Source organism: Myotis davidii, unplaced genomic scaffold, assembly GCF_000327345.1.
Source record: "Myotis davidii unplaced genomic scaffold, ASM32734v1 scaffold916, whole genome shotgun sequence".
In the NCBI taxonomy this organism is placed as follows: Eukaryota; Metazoa; Chordata; class Mammalia; order Chiroptera; family Vespertilionidae; genus Myotis; species Myotis davidii.
In genome coordinates, this window is record NW_006288013.1 from 2,281,996 (window position 1) to 2,301,388 (window position 19,393).

Genomic DNA, 19,393 nt, shown 5'->3' on the forward strand with positions numbered 1-19,393 from the left:
AGCGCCAGGCACTGCTCGCGATCCAGGGGCTGCCGCGCCGCTTCCAACACGCGCCGCACCAGCCCTTGTTTCACGCTGGCCGGGTACGAGGACATCACCACGGCCTCAAGGATCTTGTCCATGGCGGCCGCGCTGCGGGGGACAGGGAGCAGGTCACACTGCCGGACTGGAGGGTGTCTTGGTGAAGGAAAGCACAACCCTGGCACATAATGAGCCCCAGTGAGTTGCCGTCATTGCTGATGAGCATCTTTTATCTCGCAAAGGTAACACCTGAGCCCTCCCCTTCTCCCCACCCCTTTGCCTTTCTCGCCCAGGCCTCCCTAGCGACCTCGTCCGCTATGGCAGTGGTTCTCAACCTTCTGGCCCTTTAACCCCTTCCCCAACAATTTTTTTGTTAAAAACGTTTCTTTTTCAGACTAATTTTTTTATTTTGGTTCTATATAGTATTTTTGATGCTGGTTATGAAAACAGTTTGTAACTCGTCTTCCTATAAACCATATTTTTTTACCATATTTTCTTAGTATACTCGTCGACGACTGAAAAAGAACATTTTGTGAAAACGAGTATACACGTTTCTGCCGGGGAAGGGGTTAAATACAGTTCCTCATGTTGTGACCCAACCATAAAATTATTTTCGTTGCTACATCATAACTGTAATGTTGCTACTGTTATGAATCGTAATGTAAATATCTGATATGCAGGATGGTCTTAGGCGACCCCTGTGAAAGGGTCGATCGACCGCCAAAGGGGTCGCGACCCACAGGTTGAGAACCACTGCACTACTGGGGCAAGTAGGAGCTAGATCTAGAAGCCGCCGGTTAGGATCTTGGCCAGTCATGTCCTGTGGGAAGAGATGAGATGGAGCGCAGACGCATCCATTACACCTCCGTGGTGGGCGGGCCAACAAGGCTTCCCGAGATCCCCTGCACACTTCACTTTGTCCCCAATCAACTTCTTGCTCTTTCTCTGCACCTTTGAAAGATTCCACTTCTGTGTTTGCTGTGCGTTTTGCCTCAAACATCCTATTCCCCAAGGTCTCCACTACCACCACACACTCACACAACCAACCAAATTTCTGTTTTCCTTCACAGCCCACCTCGAACACCCTGTCTTCAATGAGAATAGCTCTGGACCTCCAAGCGTGAATTCATCGCTCACCCTCCATTCCACCTGTGGCCTCTTCGCCGTGACAGCTGGGATCACATACTATATAGTGCTGGGGTGTATGGGTCCAAATCCCTCCAGTGAAACAAAGTCTAGTCTCTGAACTCTAGGACTGCACACTCAGCGTCCTCCCTGCCTCCCTAGCCTCGGTCCACACTAGCTCCTCCCTTGGGTTACTGTGCGCTTCCCTCCCCTCCTTGCTTGGCTCACCCTCAGCTCAAACTCACTTCCTTGAGGAAGCCCGGCCTGGCCTTCCCACTGTTCATTTCAGAGCTCCCATCCTCCTTTATAGCACTTACGTTGCTTACTTGAATGGAGTCAGCCTCCTCCGCTATACTATGTGCTATCGTGGAGGAGTATGCTTCACAGATGTTGTTTTTTTACAAATTGAAGGAGGCTGCTTCACTTTATTGCACTTGTGTTTTTTATAAATTGAAGGCAAGACCCTCCACTAGCAAAAAGAATATGACTTGCTTTATTGCAATGGTCTGAAAATAAACCCAGGACATCTTGAAGGTGTGCCTGTAGATTCCTGAGGGCAGGACGCAGGGCAGGGTTCGTTCACCATGGTATCCCCAGCACCTAGCCCAGTGCCTGGCACACAGGAGGCATTTGTTGAGTGAGCAAATGTGGAAGACAGCGTGGGTTACTGCCACCTTATTCCTGAGCCATAATAGCCTTTCCTCTGCCCTTCCCATCCATGTGGGCTATTCCCTGGACGCCTTCATCCCACTGCCCCACTTTGACTCCTGATTTTCAAACTGGTTCACATGGGTACCGTTTGCTCTCAGAACATCCAACTTTCAGCTTCGAGAAGGCAGGGCCGTTTCTGTGCTTCCTTGTATAATCCCACTCTAGGCAGGAGCTGATATAAGGCTCAGCACACAGTAGGTGTTTCACTAAACTTATGGGCTCAGTAAAAACCACTCTATCCTTCAGACGGAGAGGTGGTGCGAAGACGGAAATTTCCTAGAGGAGGTGAAGGAAACTTCAGAGCCACAGATACTGTGGAACTCTGACTATGTGCCAGACCCTGTGGAGACACTCTCTTCTCTGTCCTAGTTCTTGGCCAAGACCAAACTTCCATTTCTGTGTGTATTACAATGCAATGGGCCCGTTTATTTAGCTCTCTGTCTCTCTCAACAGACTATGAACTCCACAGGGAAGCGACTGGGGCTTAATTCTCAGTGGCTGGCACTCCCATGCCAGTCACTGCAGTCTGAGTGCCTCTGAAGAGATGATTGTGGGTATAGCCTAGGTACAGATCAGTGGTTCCCCAACACTGCCCTGGCTGCCTCAGAGTCATCCTGGATGCATTCCGCTTACCATTCGGGTTACGTATGCTCTCTGAGCCTGTCTGCACCGGCAGGGTTGTCGTGAAGACAAGTATAAAGGCCTTACGGTGCTGCTAGGCACAAGGAAGTGCTCAGAAAATGTCAGTCCCCTTCACTTTAGAAGCAAAGTCATTGCCCTTAGGTCCGGTCTGATGGTAGAGGCAGAGGTGTTGGCAAAGAGTGCCAAGGCAAGGCGCAATCTCAAAAGGCCTTTGAAAGCATCTTTAAAAACTGGTCTCCCTTCAACCCTGGGCCTCTATTTTCTAGGCAGTGGCTGTGACCAACCTCCTTTAAAGACCATCCCCCTAAGCCCCTAACCCTGCCCTCCAGGCTAGTGAATTTAGTATGTAATATACTTTCAACCCAGGATGCCAGATAATTCAGGTACAGGCATACCCATTTTACTGCACTTTGCTTCATGGCACTTCACAGATGTTTTGTATTTTACAAATTGAAGGCTAGACCCTCTACCACAAAAATATTACAACTTGCTTTATTGCGATACTGGCTTAATTGGGGTGGTCTGGGACAGAACCTGCAATATCTCCAAGGTAGGTCTGTATTCAGGCAGCCAAGGAGAAACCTCAATCGATCAACTATTGACATTATGTGTGGAGGAAGAGGACATGGGGCAGGCAGAGTTCTGGGGTGAGGGAAGGCTCTAGAAGTGGACAGTCAGACTAGGAATGATGAGTTCTGCATTTCAGTGTGACCTTGAGCAAATCTTATTCTAGTCCTGCAACTCATTGTGTGACCTTGAGCAAATCCCATCATGAGCCCCTTTTCTCTTCTATAAAATGGGGGTGAATGATATCAGGTTGAACCACATGAAAGTGAAGGATCAGATGTTGGCAATTTCGCATGGTTCTACCTGATACCTACCGCATAAGGTGGTTTGTGCCTGGCAGCTGAGAGTTCAGTCAGTGGGGCCATTCTGTGAGCGCTCTGATCTCCAAGGCCAGCCCTGCAGTCACAGTATAGTCCATGGCCTAGCCACTCCAGGCAAGCCTGCCTACCTTCTCCTACTGCCATGCAAGCAGCCAGAAGTCAGCTGCCACTATGGTCACCAACAAACCCACTCACTAATGTCTTCAATGCATTCATGCAAAAGGTTCTAGGGTTTGGACCTCATCTGACCCCATCACGGGCCACAGAAAGGAGCAGGACAAGGCTTGCTATCCCTGTCGCATGAACGGGGAAGACAAGGATCACCCGGCCAGAGGAACACAATCTCAGCAGGTGAGATTAGATCTGTACTCGGCTTCCCTGGCAGAGGAAGAAGCAGACGGCCTCGGGGAGGTGGGATTACTCCTCTAGGCGCTGGCCCGGGAGATGGCCTGTGGACTCTGGCTCTGATCCAAGAGACAGCGGCCCCACGCCGAACAGCGGCAAACGGCAGCTGGGACCGCCCTCAGAAGAGCCTGCATTAGAATCACGAGACCCAAGTTCTCTGCTTCAGAATCACCAGGTGACCTTGGGCAAGTCCCGGTCAGGCCCCTCAGCCTTCTCACCTGGAAAATAGGGACCATTCCACCTACCACTGCGGGGCTGGGTCCAGGTGTAAAAGATGAAGGCTGGGGCAGTCATGAGTCTCCTCCTGGGCCACCTGTTCCAGACCACCGCAGTAAAGCCAGTGTCACAATAAAGCAAGCTGCAATATTTTTGCTGGTGGAGGGTCTTGCCTTCAATTTGTAAAATACACAACATCTATGAAGTGCAATAAAGCAACGTGTAATAAAACATGTATGCCTGTGCCTGAATTACTTGGCATGCATCATAAGTCTCTCCTGGGCCACACTGTCAGGGAAGGAGACAAGGCGACACTCCAGATCTCACCGATTCTACAAGGCATTTCATCCATTAGTCCTCACTGCCAGTTTTGGTTTCCGGTCTCTCCCCGAGCCCCAGCCCAACTCAAGATTAGCTCCTCTCTACTTCTTGCCTGGACTAGTGCAACATGCTCCCAACCAACTTCCTCCTTCCCTCCCTCGATCTGTCCTCCAATAGAGGCATGTGTCCTGGAGGAGAAGAGTCGAGGCTTCTAGTCTGGCCCAGCCACTACCCTCCACCGTGGCCCCTGTGGTTGCTGCTCTTTCACCTCTCTCAGCCTCTGATCCCCAAATGGGAGATGACCACCTTCCTGCCCCTTAGCCTTTCCCAGCCAATGCCGCTGCTCCTACCCAAGCCCTTGGCTTCTACCTCTCACTGCTGGCAGGACAGCCTGAGAGTCCCAGCAATACCCAACCCTCTCCAGGCCACATAGTAAGCACAGAGGAAAACCACAATCCCTCCCCTGGAAGACCAGATCCCTTTATCTGTCCCTCTCGATGACCCACTGCATTTCTGTTGAGTATTGACTGGTCTCTGTTCCTACATGGTGGAGCCTGACTCATCTCCATCATCCCCAAAGCACTGTGTGTGTGTGTGTACAATATCCTGCCCTGCCCCCATGCCCTGGGCCCCAACTCAGGCTTCCTCATCCCTCCCTGATCTGTTCCATCCACCCTACCGACATGGTCGGATTCACCTCATTAGATGGCAAGCTGTCACACCCCTGCTCAGAACTCTCAAGGCTCCCAGTGCCTTCAAGGCCCTAACTCCTGAGCCTGACATTCCAGCCCTTTCTGCGACACTCAGCTGATGTGGGGCAGGGGTGGAAATTAACTTGGCAAAGGCTGTTCAGTGGTGAATCTACAGGAATTTGGGCAGTGGGCTTTCCCTGCTGGCTACCTTTGGGGGATACCCTCTCTGCAGAAAAAGGGCTATCCCTCTTCTCTCCTGGCAAATGTTGACTTATCCTCCCATGCCCAGGTCATGTGCCCCCTCCCCTGGGAAGCCTTTCCTAGTCCCCCTGCCATTCAAGTCTTTGAGCTCTGGTTTCCCAAGGCCCTCTTCACTTCTCTTGTCCCTCAGCAGTGTCACTGGATTCTGTGTCTCTCTCCCCGACCCAGACTGGAATTTCCATTGGTAGGAAATAGGTCCAATCCCCCTTGTCTGTACCCAGTGCCCAGCACAGGACCAGGCACAGAGGAAAGAATGCCAAGTGACCAATGAGAGACATGTGACACCAAGATGAGCTAAAACTAAAGATATGACCAGAAAAGCACCTTCTAGGGGCTGGCCTAACCCTTGGTCCAGTCACTGCCCCCGCATCTGTCCAGGTCTGGTCTTGTATTTCTATAACTCTGAAACCTTAAATACCAGCCAAGAACACCCCTACAGAAGGCACTGGATGGGTCTAAGTGGGGCTCTAAACATTCTAGAAATGACTCAAACAACCAAAGCTAAAGAAAAAGAAAAAAATATACCTATTCCTGGCTATCCCTCAAGTCAAAAACTCACTGAATCTCATGAGACAGGGGAGGGAGCTTCAAGAAGGTCTCACCCTCTCCCTGCCCCTCCAAACCCCAGCTCAGCACCTAAGAGTTGAGTAACCCATTTCCTTTCTCTCTGACCCTCATACTCATTTTACCTCCTTTGACTCCCTGGTGGGCACCTGGATGTCTCTCCCCCAGGCCTCCCCGCCCCAACACACACACACACACACACACACACACACACACACACTCCTTCCAACCCTACCACCCCCTTCCTCCCTGGGCAGCAGAATCCCTCTCTGTATTTTTAAACAACTTCTATCCAAGGCAGGAGACCCTCATCTGGGCCACCAAACCATCTCCTGGGGGAAAAGGTGAAAAGAGGTTTTACTGGTAAAAAAGCAAATGCTCTTTTACTAAAGGGGTATGAGGGGGAGGGGGAGAAGGGAAGAGGGGGAAGCATACATCCCCTTTTCAGGAACCCACCACACTCACCCACCTCCACTGGGGCCACCCCTCGCATACTCTGATGGCCTGTCCCCATCCCCAGGTTTTCTGGAAGGGAGTAGACCAGGCTGACACATCAGGGTCGTCTGTTCGCTGGGCTCTAATAGAGGGGTACCCCGGGGCGGGATGCTGAGAATAGCAGAAGCCCTGAGGCGGACTCTCGACACTTCCTCCGTTCCCCCCCACCACCACCACCACCCCACCACCCTGTTTGCCGTGGCTGGGCCCAACCCCTCCCTTCAATTACACCAGTGCACCTGCTCCCAACCCAGGCTGGAGCTGCGGACCCACGAAAGGCCGGCAAGCTCCATGGTCCTGGGCGATGGTGCCCTCAGCCCCGAGTGGGGCAGGGCTGCATCACCTCCACACACAATTGATGAAGGAGGCTGAGGCCCAGAGAGGGGTAGGTATTCACCCAAGGTCACACAGCGAGGCCAGGATGCACCCAGTCCTCCTGCCTCCCAACATCGGCCCCTCGGAGCCCTACGCTCCCGAACTGTCAGGGTGCTGACTCTCCCTCCCCCGAATCCGCACACCTGGCCCCAGCCCCCTTACCTCAGTGACCCCAGTGGACCTGCCTCAGACCAGGCTCCTGGGCGGCGCTCTGGCGGGGCCGCGCTCGGCTGGGCCAGGCTAGGTCAGGGCGGGTCCTCTGCTTCCCCCGAAGGGACGACGCCCTCCGCCAGGTCCCTGATAGAGGGACGCTGCCTCCACCTCCCCGCCCCTCTCTGCACAAGCCTCTGTCCGGGAAGCCCGACTCAGAGGCGCAGCCGCGGGGCTGCGGGGCTGCCAGACGATGCGGGGGGAGGGGCGAGGTGCGGGTGACAGGGCGGAGCCCGAACGGGGGCCACCCCGCGAACCGCCGCTCAGGCCGCGTCCCCTTTAAGGCCAGCCGGCCTGAGCGCTAGCAGGGGCGGGGCGGGGAGCTGGACAGCTCACTGCAATGCCTCCTGGGAGATGTAGTTTGCGCTCGGCGCACCCAACCACAAAGAGCCCAGAAAGAACTACAAGTCCGGGAGCGCCGCGCGCGGCCTCCGGCTGCCACGCCCCTGGGCTGGGCTCCAGGCCTCCGCCCCTCTCGCAAAGCTGCGCTGGCCGCCCGCGGAGGGGAGGCTGCAGAGCGAGGGCAGGAGGTGGGTGCGGCGCGACTGGGGGACGCGGGGCTCAGGGCTAGCCGGTGAGGGGGCGCGGGTCCCCCCGAGCACCTGTCCCACCATCGGAAATCATCTAGCCCAGCTTAGCCTCGCCATGCTCAGCTATGCGATGGGGATGGTCACTCCTGTGGCTGCAGGGGCGGGGGCGCTTATCGAGGAGAGGGGGCGGAGCTGATGGAAGGCGCCGGAGTGGACGGCGATTGCAGGAAAAGCCGCGGTAATGAGGATCGAGCCTGTTGGGAGGAGTCTTTGGTAGGTGGAGCGAGGAGAGGCGGAGCCTCTAGGTGAGACGTGAACACGCGTGAAGTGGGAAAGGGGGAATCCAGGGCTGGGGAGTGCGCGCTGAGAATGCCTATGAAGCAAACCTGGGTTGGATTGGGTGAAAGGGGCCGAAAAGCCTTGGGGAGGAAGGGGCGGAGACAAAGATGCACGCCTCCCAGCCTTGGGACGCCCAGTGTCACAGGCTATAGTTTGGGCAAGGGGGTGAGTGCCCACGTGGGCAAATACCTGTGGATGCAGAACGCCTTCCTTTCCGTGTGACTAGAAATAAAGAGCCCAACCCTTGAACTCCGTGTGTCACATACATGGTCTTATTCAACTCTCACCCCCTGTAAAGGCGTCACCATATCCATTTACAGGAGGAACATGAGGCTCAGAGAAATGAAGTGACTTGCCCAAAACCACCCAGGACTCCTTATCCAAAGACCCTGCTTTTTTACCTGCCCTCTAGGGAGACAGAGGTTTAGTCTGGAGTGGGTGGTAGGGAAGAAAAAAAAAAAAAGTTTCACGACCTGCCTTTTGCAGGTTGTGTGACAGGACCAGCTTCCTCCACCCTTCTGAATGCCAGCCTGTACGGCAACCCTCCTCCTATGCTATTGTGAGGATGAAATAGGATATGGGCTTAAACGCCCTTGTTTATAAATTATAATTGTTAAGAGCAGGACAACCTATCACAAGGAAGAGAGTGGTTGAAATGGAGTGCTTGTGCCTGAAGAAAATCACAAAATGAAGCCTGAGTGTGCTGAGAGGATGAAGGAAAATGCTGGGACAGGATGGGGGACGGTGGTGGTGGTGGTTGGGAGCTTGTAACAGGTGAGAGAATACTTTGCTGGGCAAATAAGTCAGGTTGCCAGGGCAGGTGGCCTTCCTGCTGGAGCCCACCTTTCCCTATCTCCTGGGCTACTGGGCAGCTCACTCCCTTGGGTCTATGTGTGTCACCTGAGTTTAGGTCATAACTTTTCCTCGAACAGTGTGGATTGTGGGGAGAATGGAGCAGCCTGAGCGCTTCTTAGAGATATGAGCTGGGCAAAAGAGAGCTAAAACTGCAGGTGTTGGGTGTAGGGAGGCCAGGGAGAGAGTGAATGGCAGCCCCCGGGCTGGGAGCCAGTCTTTATCCTGGTGGGCTGAGTAAGGTCGGGAGTCTCATTGGTGTCCTGGGAGACACATTACTCCTCTGAGCATTTTCATCCTTGAAATTTACCAACCCTGTTCTCTCCATCTCCTGCACAGTGGGAGTTTTTGCATTTACTTCTAGGTGGTCACCTGGGCTTTGGATTCCAAATTGAAAATTCAAGAGAGTGTTTTCAAAATAAAAAGTTTTTAAAATTCCAGAGAGGGTGATAAACCTCCCTATTGGTAGATGACTGTCAATCTGGGGTGAGGAAAATGGATCTGACTAAACCTGAAGACATTTCTTGCCCTTCCTCTACTAGCCTGCTTCTAGGGGTACAGAGAGGGGGGATCCAGCAGGGTAGCAGGCACCCATCTACTTAAGTAGAGTGGGCGTTGGCAAGGGGTGAGAATGATACTCTCTGGAAATGCAGAGAAGGAAGGAATGACTTCCTCCTGAGGAGCCTGGCAGATGAATGGGATTTGCCTCAGGCTCAGCGAGCAGAGGGGATAGCAGCTGCCTGCTGGGGCCCAACCCCAGCAGGTCCAGGGGTCCCCAAAGGTGTGGACGGAGTTGGCAAAGAAGGAATGACACAGAGACAGCGTTCAGTTGATCAGCAGCCTAGCTAGGATCTCCAGCAAAGTTCTGGTTAGGATCTCTAGCCAAGTTCTGGTTCGGTTCTCTCACCAGGTTCTCCAGCCAAAAAAAAACACAGCGCTAAGGGGAGCAAACATATTAAGAACAGTATGCTATATACGCCAGGTCCCTTGAAACATATGCTGTGCAGATGTTTCTTTCCTGCAGTAACTGTGTCAAGCAGCAAGGATGGACCGGCTCCGGGCAGCTGCCAAATTGCAGAGATAGGAGAGGGCCTGGCATGAAAGCAGGGAAAATAACAGTGCAGGCATCCGTTGGAGATGTTGCAGGTTCTGTTCCAGACCACCGCAATAAAGCGAGTATTGCAATAACACAAGCTATAATCTTTTTGCACCTGGAGGGTCTTGCCTTCTATTTGTAAAACACACAAACACCTGTGAAGCGCAATAAAATGAGGTGTACCTGTATCTACTTCATCTGCGATCAGCATGCATAAAGTGCTTAGCAAGTAGTAACTGCTCAATGAATGTCAGCCGTCATTATTAATAACTGCTGCTATTTTTACGATGGTGGTGGCATCATCTACCCAGGAATTGGCCTAGGGCCTAGGGCCAGTGATGGCAGACCTATGACACTCATTTTTTTGGTTGATTTTTCTTTGTTAAATGGCATTTAAATATATAAAATAAATATCAAAAATATAAGTCTTTGTTTTACTATGGTTGCAAATATCAAAAAATTTCTATATGTGACACGGCACCAGAGTTAAGTTAGGGTTTTCCAAAATGCTGACACGCCGAGCTCAAAAGGTTCGCCATCACTGGCCCAGGCCCACACAGCTAGTTAAGTGGCAGAGCCTGATTCCAGCGCAGGCCCAGGTGATGTCAAAGTCCATGCACTTTCCTTCCCCCAACTCTAAAGCCCCCCCAGTTCTTTCTGCCTATCCACAACATTCACGAGGCCCACAAGTGGCCCCCGTTTGTGAACACTGTCCGTGAGCCATGACAGGAGTTTCTTTTCTCCTGTAGTAGCAGACACTCTGGGTTCAGGAGGCAGGGGAAACAAGGCCTGGACAACTTGGATCCCAGCAGAGGCAGGCAGGCCTAGTGCTGTGGTTTCTATGGGCAGTTAATTGGTCCTTAGTTCATTAAGCATCCTTATAACCAGTGTTTTGAACTCTGCAGCTAGTAGATTGCTTGTCTCCATTTCGTTTAGTTCTCTTTTTTTGGAGTTTTGTTCCATTCTTTCATTTGGGACATGTTTCTTTGTCTCCTCATTTTGGCAGCCCACATGTGTATTTCTATGTATTAGGTAGAGCTGCTACATCTCCTAGGCTTGGTACAGTGGCCTGATGTAGCAGGTGTTCTGTAGGGCCCATTGGCACAACCTCCCCAATCATCCTACTGGAAACTCAAGGTGTGCCCCCTCCTCCTATGTGATCTGTGTACACCCTCCTATTGTAGTTGAGCCTTGATTTCTGTTGGCATGTCAGTGGAAGGTATTTACCCCCAGGCCAATCAGCTGCAAGGACTGGCTGTGACCACCAACCACCAGGGAGGATCGATCAGCCACAGAACAGGCCTTACTTCATTGGCGCTCTGGTGCTCACTGACCCTGCCCCTTGAGTGTGTCACTTGTGGAGGTCGTTGGGTAGTGGTACTTTGAAATGGTCTGAAGCTGCCTACTGGGTACACTATATCTGGGGCCACCTGGAAGATGCAGGCCAACATCAGTCACTGCCTCTCCTGTGTTCTTTTGATGTGACCACATTAATCTTTGATTGCTTCTTTGCTATCTGGCAAGAGATGTTCCAGGCTTACCTTAAACTTTTCCTGTCTAAGTCCTGAAATCATTGTTTTTTGTAGGAAATAACATTTAGAAACCAAGATCTAGGGTCACTTGTACTCATTATTACTGGGGGTATCATTTCTAGGCTCTTTGAGCATAGCTAAGAAAGGATGGATGGATTGGTGGATGGAAAATCATTACTTAATAGATTCATTGTAGTCACAACTACTGGTCCTCACTATGTAAAATGAGTAGATTGCAGCCCTAGCCAGTTTGGCTCAGTGGATAGCATCGGCCTGCGAAGTGAAGGGTCCCAGGTTCGATTCTGGTCAAGGGCACATGCTCAGGTTGCAGGCTTGATCCCCAGTTGGGGGCATGCAGGAGGCAGCCAATCAATGATTCTCCCTCATCATTAATGTTCCTCTCTCTCTCTCCCTCTCCCTTCCTCTTTGAAATAAATAAAATATTTTTTTTTCAAAAAGTAGATTGCACGGAAAATAATTTCATTATGGAAGCTCAGTGAGCAGTATTGTAAGAAATTGTACAAAAAGAGTTCATGCCATTTTCAGGATTCCATGGGTGTATAAGCCATTGGCTAGGAACTCTGTGGCTGGGTTCAGTCCCTAGCTCAAAACCCAAATTAGAGAAGACACACCCCAGGCTGCGCCAAAGGACTGGTCCTCTGAGCAATGTCCAAACCCAGATCCTTCCAGAGGCCATGACTCAGAGGTCAAGAATGCACAGAACACCAGGCCAGGGATTCAGCCTCTCTGAGTTTGTGAAATAGAGATAACGTGACCTGTCCTGCAGGGTCCCAGAGTTGATGTAAGGATTTTTTTTTTAATTGCTAACCAGTCTTTTCAACACGTACTACAAAATTCCTTCTCTTTTGCATTGGTTTATGATCCAACTTAATGTATTATACTAATGTAACTACTCTTTTTCAAATATTCTTTCAGGTTATCATTCATCAGCTTTTCCAAACTGAGATTTTAATCCTTTTTAAACCTTTTTTAAAAAAAATACTAATGGTATTTGGATTAGGATAGCGTAGCGGCTCTAAGTAATTTTAGAAGAACAACTCTCAGAAGAATTACAGATCTCTGTTTAAATAGCTTTCTTAATAAAATGTCATAGCCTGTGTTACTTGAGGGAGCACAGGCTTAAAGACCTCACTTGGAATTCTAGCTCTGCTGCCTCTAGCTGTGTGATCTTAAGCAGCTGTCTTCACTACTCTGCTCCAGTTTTATAATCCGGAAAAATGGGATGACAATAGGACCTGCCACACAGCATCCGCGTGGTATTTTAATGTTCTCTTTGCCCTGGTCTTTATGTAGGTCAGAATCCATTTGAGACCACCAGGTAAGAGGTAGGAAGGGGACAAGTGACAGACTTCAAGGGCCTTGGCTGCTGAATGCCCAAAGAGGAGTGTATTGTCATTCAGAGCACAGACTTTGCAGTCAGACCCAGGCTTGAATCCAGGCTCTATCCCTCTGGGCAAGTTACTTCTCTGAGCTTCAGGCTCCCATTTGTAAAACCCAGGTAAAACTCGCCACATTTGGGGTTTGAGTTCATATGTACAATGCGTCTAATGCAGGTATGGTATATGATAAGTATCCCCAAACATAAGCTGTGTCCCTCATGAGGCCTGTGGGGACCATAGATATTTATTTATTTATTTTCCTCATGTGAGGATATTTTTTTTCATTGATTTTTAGAGTGGAAAGGAGGGGGAAAGACAGACAGAAACATCGATGTGAGAGAGACACGCTGACTGGTTCCCACATGCACCCCGACCAGGGGATTGAGCGTGCAACCGAGTTATGTGCCCTTGACTGGAATCAGACCCAAGACCCTTCTGTCTGCAGGCCAACCCTCTAACCACTGAGCAACTGGCCCGGGCCTGGGACATAGTTTTAATGAAATAAGAGAAATGTCTCACTTAGCCTGGGACCTCGGTGCTCAGAAAATGCTGACTCTCTTTGATGATAGGCCTCTAGAGCAATGTCTTGGCTGCCCTTCCTTATAGGACATCTCCTCTTAAAGAATTTCATTTTCTGTGTCACAATTAGAGGTTGCAACCAGGTGATTTTTAGGCCCTAGACTGGAATTGCCCTCATGTGGTGCCAGGCTGGGCCTTAAGCCCCCTCTTGTTTGGACCACAGACCCTCTCAGGAAGGCAAGAATTCCAGCCTCAACTCCAAGTTCCCAGGCCGCCTGGCCTTTCTGGCCAGGTCAGATGGTCTGATGATCAGCATGGTATGATTTCCTGGTTTAACACCAGTGGTCTTCTCAGAGAGGGGCTGGGGCTGATCTTTTTCTTGGTTCTTTTCAAGTTGAGAGGTACATTTGGAAAGTCTCCTGCTTAAGAAAACTATTCATTCAGACACAGTGGTGGGATTTCTTTACCTGGTTCAGTTTGCATTTGCAGACATCTTTTCTAATCTGGCTTTTAAAAACCTGGCTTTTCATGTTTTGCTCCTTTGTCATTACACATCATGAGATGCCTTTGCAATAGAAGGGTCTAGAACAGCCGTGGACAAACTACGGCCCGTGGGCCGGATCCGGCCTGTTTGAAATGAATAAAACTATTGAAAAAAAAAGACCATACCCTTTTATGGAATGATGTTTACTTTGAATTTATATTAGTTCACACAAACACTCCATCCATGCTTTTGTTCTGGCCCTCCGGTCCAGTTTAAGAACCCATTGTGGCCCTCGAGTCAAAAAGTTTGCCCACCCCTGGTCTAGAATCTCAGTGGACTTGCCCTATGTCAGCTATGGAGGGGCTCTGGGCCATCCTGGGATCCCATCCCCATGTCCTCAAGATGCAAGTGGGCAGAGCCCAGGTTGGCAGTGGACTAGCTGTCAAAGGACCCTACCCCAGTCTGGCCTAGACAGAATAAGGGAGTGTGCACTCTCACTCACACTGGGACCCGTGGTGGGATGGAGAACTGACCAGAGGTGTTGGACTCACACTGACCTGGATTCAGATGCCAGTTCCTCCATTGACTGAACCTTTCTGAGTCTCAGTTTCCTCATCTGTAAAATGGAAGTGATAGTATCTGTCTCACAGGATGCTTGTGGAGACATCAAGTGAGGGAAAGGATATAAAGCATTAAGCACAGTATTATAATGCTCTGTAAATTTATATATATATATTTTATTAAAAATAAAATGCTACGAAGTGTTATGTGAGGCCCCTCACATTATAAAAACAGGAGGTGTATATTCAGCAAGTGGTGACTATTGTCTTGCCAAGCAAGCTGCAGAGGAGCATTTATTTTTGTGTATTTAATCCTCACCCAATGGCATTTTTTTTTTGGCACCCCAGGTGGGACTCGAACCCAATGACATTTTTAATGATTTTTAGAGGGGGAAGGGGAAGAGAGAGAGATGTGAGAGAGGAAACATTGATCTGTTGCCTCCCACACGCACCCCGGCCAGCGCCAGGGATTGAATCTGCAACCGAGGCATGTACCCCAACCGGAAATTGAACCCATGACCCTTCAGTATATGGGACAACACTCCCACCAACTGAGCCACACCAGCCAGGGCTGCAGAGCAGTATTTTAAAAATGCAGGGACTTTCAAACTGGTTAAAGCTATGATAGCTTCCTTTTTGCTATTACCACTCTTAGTGGCCTGTACAGGGGGAAGAGAATTGTTTGTGTTCCTTAGCAAGTCACCAGTCTTTCGGAGTCTCAGTTTCCTATCTGCCAACAAGGAGAATGATGCTTACATTGTAGGACTGCTGTAATAATTAAAAGGGCTTATACGTCTGGCCGGTGTGGCTCAGTGGTTGAGTGTCAACATATGATCCAGGAGGTCATGCACATGCCCAGGTTGCGGGCTCGATCCCCAATAAGGGGCGTGCAGGAGGCAGCTGATCAATGATTCTCATTGATGTTTCTATCTCCCTCTCCCTCTCTGAAATCAATAAAAATATATTTAAAAGGACCGATAAGTGTAAAGGCCTTGGATGTAGTAAAACCCTCAGTAAATTTTCATTTCTCCCCTCTCAGGACCTCCCTGCTGCATCCTCCTCCCCTCCATAATGCTACACAGCACCTACTGTGTGCTAGGTAGGGAATATAAGATGTGGCATTGCTCTCAAGGAGATCACAAACTAGACCAGCGGTTGCCAACCTTTCGGACCTCACGGACCACAGGTTGGCGACCGCTGAACTAGACAGTGGTTTTCAAAAACAATTTTTATCACAACCCAAAGGATGCAGATGTACTTTATGTCACAATCTAGTTCACACACACACAACTAAAACAAAAGTTTCACAATATACATATATAATGGTCATAATCCACTGTATGGATTTCATGACACAATCTTGATTTTTTTCAAGTTTATTAAGGCATCATTTATATTTGGTAAAATTTACCCTTTTTAGCCCTAACCAGTTTGGCTCTGTGGATAGGGCGTCGGCCTGCGGACTGAAGGGTCCCAGGTTCGATTCCGGTCAAGGGCATGTACCTGGGTTGCGGGCACATCCCCGGTGGGGGATGTGCAGGAGGCAGCTGATCGATGTTTCTCTCTCATCGATGTTTCTGACTCTCTATCTCTCTCCCTTCCTCTCTGTAAAAAATCAATAAAATATATTTTTTTTAAAATTTACCCTTTTTAGGTATACAGTTATACTAATCTTTAAAATCTTTATAAAATCATTTGGCCACATATCAAGACAATAGATTATTTCCATCACTCCGAAATATTCCCTCATGCTTGTCAGATAGGACAAGGGCATGAAGGTCGGGGCAGTTCTTACTAAATGCTATTCTTGCTCAATGTCAAAATGTATCACAGTAATTTGCAGATGCAGTTGTAACTAGAGGAGCTTGACCCTAACCCAACAGGATAAGTTTAGCTAACTGCAAAGGAGAGATCAACATATAATTAACCAAATAGTGTACATAAACAATGACTAAGCTTACTTTTGGGGAGACAGAGCTTTGGATGTGAATCCCACCTTCTTTGCTTGAATTTGGGAACTGCCTTTATGTAGCCACTCTTCTCCCCAACCCAGCCCCTAGAAGTCACTTATCTGACTTCTATCTCTATGGTGTTGCCTTTCCCAGGATATTATATAAATAGAATCACACACCGTGTAACCTTTTGCGGCTGGCTTTTTTCACTTGGCATAATGCTTTTGAGATTTTTCTATGTTGTGGTAGGTGTTGTAGCTAGTTCCTTTATATTGCTGAGTCATATTCTCTTGTATGGATATCTCACAATTTGTTTATCCATTTACATTTTAGTTGTTTCCAGGTTGGGCAAATATGAATAAAATTGCTTTACTCATTCATATACAGGTTTTTACATAGACATAGGTTTTCATTTCTTTGGGATAAATAACTATGAGTGGGATTATGAGAGCTCTATGCCAAACTATTTCCCACAGCAGTTGTGCCATTTTGCATTCTCACCAGTAATGTCTTGGGGATTCTGTTGCTCTGTGTATTCATCAGCATTAGGCATCGTCAGATTTTTTACTTGAGCCATTTTAATAGTTATGTAGCAGTATCTTATTGTGGTTTTAATCTTCATGTCCCTAATGACCAATGAAGTTGAGCATCTTTTCATGTATTTATCATCTGTGTACCTTCTTTGTTGAAGTGTTTGTTCAACTTTATTTTTTACACAATTTTTAAGTTGGGTTGTCTGTTTTCTTCTTATTGAGTTTTGAGAGTTCTTTTTATATTCCGGTTAACAATCCTTTATCAGATAAGTATTTTGCAAGTATTTTTTCCCAGTCTTTGTCTTATTTTCACTTTCTTAACAGTGTCTTTTGAAGAGGTTTTCATTTGGAGAAAGTCCAATTTGCCAGTTTTTTTATGGTTTGTACCTTTGGGTCCTATTTAAGAAATCTTTGCCTAACCCAAAGATCACAAAGATTTTTCTCCTATGAGTTTCATAGTTTTAAGATGATTTTACACCTAGGTTCCTTATCCATTTTGAGTTGTTTGTGTGTGGTGCAAGTATGGGTTAAGGTCCTTTGTTCACATATGGATGTCAAGTGATCTGCATCTTGAAAAAGCCAGGAAGGAGGGCCATGTGCAAAGCAGAGCATAACATGATGGAATGGTGGACATTGCTGTAGAGGGCTGTTCAGGGAAACTTGAAGCCTCAAGGAAAGAGCTATTAACCTGCTGGAGATGTGGGGACAGCCTTACAGAGAGGCAGTGACTTATAGGCAGGGCCTTAAAGGTGGACAGCAGAGAAAGTGGAGAAGAGGGGTGTAAGGAGAGCAAAAGCAAGGCAGGTGACTCTGAGGGTGTGTGCTGTGGTGCCTAGCGTGACAGAGCATAGAGTAGGGAGAGGGACAGGGTTAGAGGTGAGAGTGAAAAAGCAAAGTCATTTGGGCTGGCAGCAGTGTTTCAGGAAGATCAATCTGCAGACTAAAATGGAAGGTGGGCAGAAAGAGCCAAGTGAGGATGTACGGGGAGAGGGGATAAGGCCTGAGCTCTAGAAGTAGCTATAGGAATGGGTTTGAGGAGATAGTCAGGAAAACTTTACGGATGAGAAGTCAGGACTGCCTCCCAGGGTCAGACAGCTGGGTAGCCGAGAAAGTTCAGAGCAGATTTGGGGAAAGAGGAATTCTGTTAGGCTGCTGGTGCCTCTGGTATATTCAAGTGGAGATGTCCAGGAGGCAGCTGGGTAAACACTGGGCTGTAGCTCAGTGACGTTAGCTCATCCCCACGTGACCACAAACGCTCTGCCACACTCACGAAGCTCCTCACCCCCAGAGGTGCCAGTTCCTGCCCCGTGTGTCACTGCGCCTTTCCCAGTGGGGCCTGAGCTTTTACGATGGTGGACAACATGGCGCTGCCACTGGAAAATAGGGGCTTGAAGGACTGGGTTCTGTGACTCATGGGCATGGAGAGAATACCACAGAGAGCACCCCAGGAGACCTGCCTTCCAACCAGCCTCTGCCCCTACTGACTGTGCAGCTAGCCCAGCCGTGGGCAAACTACGGCCCGCGGTCCAGATCCAGCCCGTTTGAAATGAATAAAACTAAAAATAAAAAAAAGACCATACCGTTTTATGTAATGATGTTTACTTTGAATTTATATTAGTTCACACAAACACTCCATCCATGCGTTTGTTCTGGCCCTCCGGTCCAGTTTAAGAACCCATTGTGGCCCTCGAGTCAAAAAGTTTGCCCACCCCTGCTAGACACTTCCCTGGGAGCCACACAGCTGGGGAGGCGCGGGGAGGGCAGGCGACAGGAAGACAAGTGCTGTTGCTTTTGCAAGAAAAATAGTAGTTTGGGTGCCCACCCAAAGGTCCCCAGGTATGTCTGTGGCTGTTATCTCTCTCCTCCACCCCCAGTGCTGAGGTCTTTGGCACTAATGCCCAGAGGTTTGTGGTCTGTGGCCCACAGAACTGTCAGGAAAGACAGCCTAGCCTCTCAGCTGAGCCACTTCACAGAGCCTTAAGTCAAAGAGAGACTGAAAACTAGAATATACAAATTACTACCTAGAAAGAAAAGGCAATGAGGAAGGGAGTAGCCTATTCCAGGGCTCCTGCCTGAGCCTTCTGGAGAGAATTGGCCAGACTCAGCCCCGAGACCAAGCATCTTCCCCAGCTGCATCTTCCCCACACAGCAGCTGTCCCTTCCTCACCCCACCCATCTCTGTTGGAACTCCCCACTGTCTCACAGCCCATCTACTTCAGGCTGCTGCTGACGATTTTATAACTTCATCATCAGCTTGTTCCTCTTCCAACACTCCAGATCAGCAGTTCTCAACCTGTGGGTCGCGACCCCTTTGGAGGTCGAACAACCTTTTCACAGGGGTCACCTAAGACCATCGGAAAACACAGATATAATTACATCTTGTTTTTGTGATTAATCACTATGCTTTAATTATATTCAATTTGTAACAATGAAAATACATCCTGCATATCAGATATTTACATTATGATTCATAACAGTAGCAAAATTACAGTTATGAAGTAGCCACGAAAATAATTTTATGGTTGGGGGTCACCACAACATGAGGAACTGTATTAAAGGGTCGCGGCATTAGGGAGGTTGAGAACCACTGCTCCAGATGGCTAATGCCTTTCTGCTGTATCAAAGTGCCCCACTAGACAGGGAAGCAATCACGAGGGCAACCCCCCCACCC

General features: G+C 49.0%; 1 protein-coding gene across 1 annotated transcript in view; it reads left to right on the plus strand.

Moving 5' to 3' along the window:
• Positions 1 to 7,384: 7,384 nt before the first annotated feature.
• The window catches only part of KCTD21 (potassium channel tetramerization domain containing 21), a 15,605-nt gene continuing 3,596 nt past the window's right edge, over positions 7,385 to 19,393 (plus strand). The window contains exon 1 of the mRNA XM_006759885.1: positions 7,385 to 7,455. The gene's annotated coding sequence lies outside the window, so the exon portion shown is untranslated. The remainder of the gene's footprint in view (positions 7,456 to 19,393) is intronic.